Source organism: Rhagoletis zephyria, unplaced genomic scaffold (assembly GCF_001687245.7).
Source record: "Rhagoletis zephyria isolate East Lansing unplaced genomic scaffold, Rhagoletis_zephyria_1.1 Rzeph_scaffold_00023, whole genome shotgun sequence".
NCBI lineage: Eukaryota > Metazoa > Arthropoda > Insecta > Diptera > Tephritidae > Rhagoletis > Rhagoletis zephyria.
In genome coordinates this window covers 342,373-348,438 of record NW_016157107.1, presented here as the reverse complement: position 1 = coordinate 348,438, position 6,066 = coordinate 342,373, and the positions used below count along the sequence as shown (strand labels likewise).

At 32.6% G+C, this 6,066-nt stretch overlaps 1 protein-coding gene across 5 annotated transcripts in view; it reads right to left on the bottom strand.

Annotated features, from left to right (window-relative positions):
- The window catches only part of beat-VII (Immunoglobulin domain-containing protein beaten path VII), a 501,410-nt gene that overhangs the window by 192,826 nt on the left and 302,518 nt on the right, over positions 1-6,066 (bottom strand). The gene's annotated exons all lie outside the window — the stretch shown is intronic.

Below are 6,066 nucleotides of genomic sequence, written 5' to 3'. Positions count from 1 at the left end.
ATCATCCATACATATACATATTATACATACATATATTCATGTATGTTCATCAGTTATCAACGGCCCCAGTTAAAATGATTTCAGTATTTTTTTAAATTTTCGCCTTGCATTTTTATCAAAATAGACTACTAAACCTATGCCTAAAACCATCTACGAATATCAAAACCAGGGCATGAGTCACGTATGACGACAATCGTCTGAACGGTATCGTGTCGAGATTGTCTTGCTTCATAAAAATCAAAAATTGTTTGATCGTTTGTGCGATATCGTTAATTCGATTCCAGTTTTGCTTCTTTTAACAGTAACAGTAACACGTAACAGCAACACAAATGCATAAATCAATGTTTTGACAACATCGTTTTGTCAGTATCATTTGAATGACTATCGTTTCATACGTGATTCATGCCCAGTTGCAACAAATGAGTCCATACATATGTATTTATGTAAATACATAGGTACAAAGCAGTATGCATGTGCGGAGTTTAAATAATCGGAAGTAATAATCAATTGTAGGGCATTTTCTCTTACTATGCATATGCCTAAATGTATGCAACCATTTGGCAAGCAAACACAGGGTGCTTCTAATGAAAATAAAAATTGTATGCCGAAATACACATGCTAAGCCCTTCGAAATTTTGTGCTGGGATATGCGTTACACCTTCGAAAATTTTACCCCTACCGAAACCAAAGATGTATACAAATTAAAAATGTGTAAGTACATAGACTACATAAATTTTATATAAAAAAATAATTGGTGGGTTTGGGCGATTTGTTGAAAGAAATTGTGCTTTTTTATTTAAATAATCAATACACTCTGCTAGCGCTAGCCATGCGCTTTTGGGTTCCAGAGATATTGATAGTGTAGTGCTTACTTCAGCTGAAGAGAAGGTTACTACATGTTAACGAAATCCCATACAAATATATTCCTCCCTACCAGGGGCGCACCCAGGAATATATTTTGGGAGGGGTTTATACTTCTGAAAATTCGCTTCAGATAAAATGATCATTAAAGTACATTTATGCAAGTTTTATGTACAGTATGTAATAAATAAATAAACTTTTTGAAGTTTCATAAATTGCATTTATTTACATAAAATTAGCAAAAAACTCAAACATTTGTAACCGACTTCGAAAGAGGGGTAAGTTATCAATTCGTCGGAATAGTATGCTAACGCATAACTTTGGACCACGTGTACCGATTTCAATAATTCTTTTTTTTTATCGGAAAGATGGTACCTCAAGGGTCTTTCCGTAATTTGAAATCACTTGTTTAATATAAAGTTCTATAAACACAAGATGCGCTCAACTTGCAAAAGTATTAAAAAAAATTCAAAAAAAGAGTTTTAATGTTCATTTTCCTCGATATCTGGTTTCTGGTTTTCGAATGAGATGGTGATTTTTTACGATTGCCTAATTTTTTTAATATTTCGAATACCGAGAAAATTAAATGAACTTGAATTTTTGTTATGTAGGCAATTTTGGTGGTACGAATTCGAAGTGGGCAAATTAAATCTTCGAATCCTTGTTAAGGACATATCAGTTGTAAACTCTTTTAGGCTCAGTAAGTGAGTATGCATTGCATATTTTTAGGTTTCATTCGCAGTTAAACTTTTAAGAGCTCTCAAAAAAAAAAACCAAAAATTCATATAAAATGGCGCACAAGAAATGGAATAGGAATTTTCTTCTATCAAAATTTCTTAAATCAATTTGCATCTCTCAAGAAAAAAATGCTCGTATATTTATTTCTTCAAGATAATTTACAGCAAATTGTTTCCTAACCTAATGTAGGCTAGGAGACAAAACGGGGTGTGGATAAAGTAGTTATGGGCGAGGAAAAAGCCCTTAGTCCTGATATTATGGAAGTTTTAAACGTTCCATACTTAAATTGGGCGCCACTTGTATCACCTCACGTCGAGCGCACGTTTAGTACATGCAAGACTTTTCTTTCGACTTCTAGTGCCTTTTTCTGTCTATTTCGCTATTTTATTTTGCCTTTTACAGCCTATTTCGTTATTTTATTTTGCATTTTTTATAGGTTTTTAGGTCCTAAAAATCCGAAACCGAGAAACGGATGATTTTTCAAGATGTAGAGGCGCAACAGAAAGTATTTCCCTACCTAGCGTTCAAAAATGGCATGGTTAAATATTTCAACAAACTTTACCTAAACCTAATTAACTAGTTAAAATGTCCGTTATTCGATTTTCAATCTAAAAACTATATTAAATTAGATACAATTTTAAGCATGCAAATTTGGAAAAATTACTATTTTCTGGATAATCCTAACGATAAACTCGAAAATTCGTGAAAAGGTACCAAATGGTCACTTTAGTGTGGGTAAATTTCAGGTTAGTTGTATTAGAAAACTGACTACGCCATTCGCTTTAGCGGCTTATTCTACATAAAGTTGGATATCTTTTGTTTTTTTTGCTTATGCAAGAAGAAAGGTGTCCTCAGAAGGATCTAAACCTATCGTAAAACAGCCTTTTAAATAGCGGATTTCTGAGTAGATCATTCAGTTTTTGCAACAATGAGTTTTTTCCATTTTGTTAGGTTCTTAGCATCTTATTTTCATATTATGCTGCCGGAGGGTGTATCTGAAATACTTTAGCAAAAGAAGGCATCTAATGCACATATCACATTTACATTTGTGCAAGACACAAAAAAACGAATTTTCATTAATATGTAAACAAGCAATAATTTTTCTTTAACTTCGAATTATTTATTTTTTACCAATTTGTTTATGTAAATTAAGAACCTTTTTTCTTTAAAATAGTCTGTAGCTATTTGTTTAAAAACATTTAGCACGAGAACATCTTTTTTGTCAAAATTCTACAAAACGTCAGTAGCTTAAAATTCTCGCAATCATTCACGCTAATTTGATTTCAAAGTGAAAACTAGTTTGTTTGTCAATTCCTTCTTCGTTTAAAAATTTCGTTTCGCTTACATAAAAAAATCGACACTCTGTTTAAAAAGAGTATGCTAGTTTTTTTCTCACTGCTGGGCAATTGACTCGTAAGAAACGTGTTTCGAAACTTTTTGTCGATATGAGCGAGCAACGAAAAACTTGCCCGCAATTTATAAAAAGGTACAAATACAACGTACATAAGTGATCATATTTATGCACATACATACATGCATCCATACATATGTACATATGTGCGGTCTATGAACTATGTTTGATTTCGCCACTCTTCTTACCCCCAATCACCTCTCCAGTTAAAGTTAGGAGAAGCGCATACTTCTAGATATTGGAAAAGTTTCTTGTTAATTTTTAATATCGCAGGTGGGTGTAAATAATTTATGGCATTAATTTACGTCTCGCATCCAATGCGAAGAAATGGCTGCCAAAGTGAAAACTAACACCAACTCTCCACATATCGCACGTTTAATAAAACAACGAAGTATTTCAAAATTTTAATTTTTTAGGGAAACGCAATCAAAGTTTTATCAATTCATACATTTGGTATACAAATATACAGATGAAAAGACACATATTCGCAAAGTTTGGGAAGTTTGGTTATCTGTTAGACTGAACATATTCTCCTTATCAAGCTTATTAATTGCATAATGAAATCTCCAAAAACGTAAATTTTGAGCTACATCTCTATTTTATTAAACGTGCGATATGTATGTATGTACATTAGGGTGGTCAAAAAAAGCATGTGAAAAATAAAGTTGCAATTTGGGGAAAAATACGCATATTTTTTATTTTGAAATAAAAAAATATTTAGAGGTCAGTCAAAGCGTTAAAATTTTTCTATGTATTTTATATGGTGAACAAACACTTTTCGAAGAAATGGTATAGAATTGTTGAAAATTAATATTTTTCGATCGGAGAACTCTGTTTCTCTTTAAGAGATTCCCAATCATAATATCCAATTATTATTTTAACCATTTTTTCATAGTAACTATATTTTAAAGATCCGCCAAAGCCCCCAGAAATGCCTGAAAATGTAATGGGAGGATAAAAAAAATCTTTAGTATAAAAAATTGTTAAATAAACAATTGGATATTGTCATTAGAAGTCTTCGGTAAAGACTACGAAAAGTTGTTTTTCCCCATATAAGCGACCTCTAAATATGTTTTGATTTCAAAATAAAAAAATATGAGTATAATTTTTTTCGATATAGAACAATCCTAGGGGGTGAGAGCATTAAAATCCCGACTTTACTATATTAGGGCGTCCCTAAATGTACATACGCCTGCATATCTACATACGTATGTAGTAGGGTTGTTGCGAATATTCGTATTGCAAATGCGGAGCTTTTGCGAAAGCGAACATATATTTGGGAAACAAAATGACAAATTTAAGCCAATATTTTTTGCCGCAGTATTTGTGTTAGCTTTATCAACTTTGATAAAAGTGTATTTAAACCTATTATTTCTCAAGCTACATATATAACCGAGCTATCAATTGGCAGTTATACAAGTTCCCACTTCTACTTGATCATTTGTTTCTTAATATATTATGGTTCTGTGGACTAATCTTAGAAAAAAACTACTAGCCATGAAGGAAAAAGGGTGCACAGTTTAAACCCCTTTTTCGTGATTTGCTTTTGATGTTATATTCATTTCAATCATTTTAAATTAAGCTCTTTGGGAAATTTATTTTTACCACACATTTCAAAAAACAGTGATTTTGTTTACTTGTCGGGCAATATTTTTTTCATAGGGATATAAAGTACATTGAATCCGTGGCTAAAAACTTTTGTGCTAAAACTGTCCCATACGCCCCTCTTCTTTTGCTATTTAAAGTCAAAGAGTAGGCTCCTGCAATAGGGATATTCAGCAGAAATGTTCAACGTTCTGCTATAAAGAGAATCGGTGCTCAAATAATTAAAAAGCTGTACATAGGTCTGAATAGGTCGAATATTATTTGTGAAAGATCTGTTGAAAAAACTTGATTTTTTTTAATTTTTCTTAGAAAAGTGTAAGTGTTAAAATTAGCACGCAGCGAAATAAAGTTAAATTGCGATTCAGTGACGCATTTATCTTATAATATTACGGTTTGGTGGTTGTCAGCAGGCTTATTTTCATTGCCGTCTTGAAAAACCTGGCAACAGTGTACTTATATGCATACAAAGAAACGCGTTTGAAAGGCGCCGCGCCCTTTTTCAAATAGCTCCAATTTTCTCTAAGAGTATGGGATTGATTTCATATATCTCCATACCATATTCGAGTACTCAACCAAGAAAACTTCCATATCTGCATATCTCCATGCAGTATGGAAAATTCGGTTTGCATGTGAGGTGCCACGCTCCTTTTCCTAATAGTCCCTATTTATCTTCATGACTATGCGATTGATTTTATATAATTTGTACATACCAAGTTCCAGTACTCTACCATGAACACTTTCAGAGATATGCAATATGAAAAATTCGGTTTGTATGGGAGGTGCCACGCCCTCTGCACCCACCGGTATGAAATATACTTTACATCCGATTTTCATAAATACCGTATATACACAAAAATAAAGATCGGTCGGGCCGTTTAGGAGGAGTTCGACCACAAACACTGTCACACGAGATTTTTATATATTACAAAAAGAAAATTATTAACTTTTGAATTTTTTGTTTACCTATATACATCACCTAATTTAGTAATAGCAAAAAAGGCACTCATAAAAGACAAAAACTGAAAAATTATACTGGTTTACAAGAAAAATGTTCAACGGACGCCACTACATATCCAATCCTATATAGAATTGCTCGCTGATTCCGAAAATCGAGTTAATTTTTTATTCTATGGATAAGTTTACGAGATATTTTCAGGTGTACATGGCGTATGAGTAACATTCCTTCCTGCTCATTTTTTATACAAAGAATCTTTGCGCATTTTCATAAGACCTCTTATTACTTTTTTATTTATCCATAGATTTTCTTCAGTATAAACTTGATATTTTTGTAACAGAACAGGCTTTAACACAGCTTTGAATGTACTAAACGTGCGCTCGGCGTGAGCTGATACAAGTGGCGCCCGATTTAAATATGGAACGTTTGAAACATTTGTATTATCAGGAATAAGGGCTTTTTCCTCGCTATTATTACTTTTTTAAAGGTACAATAG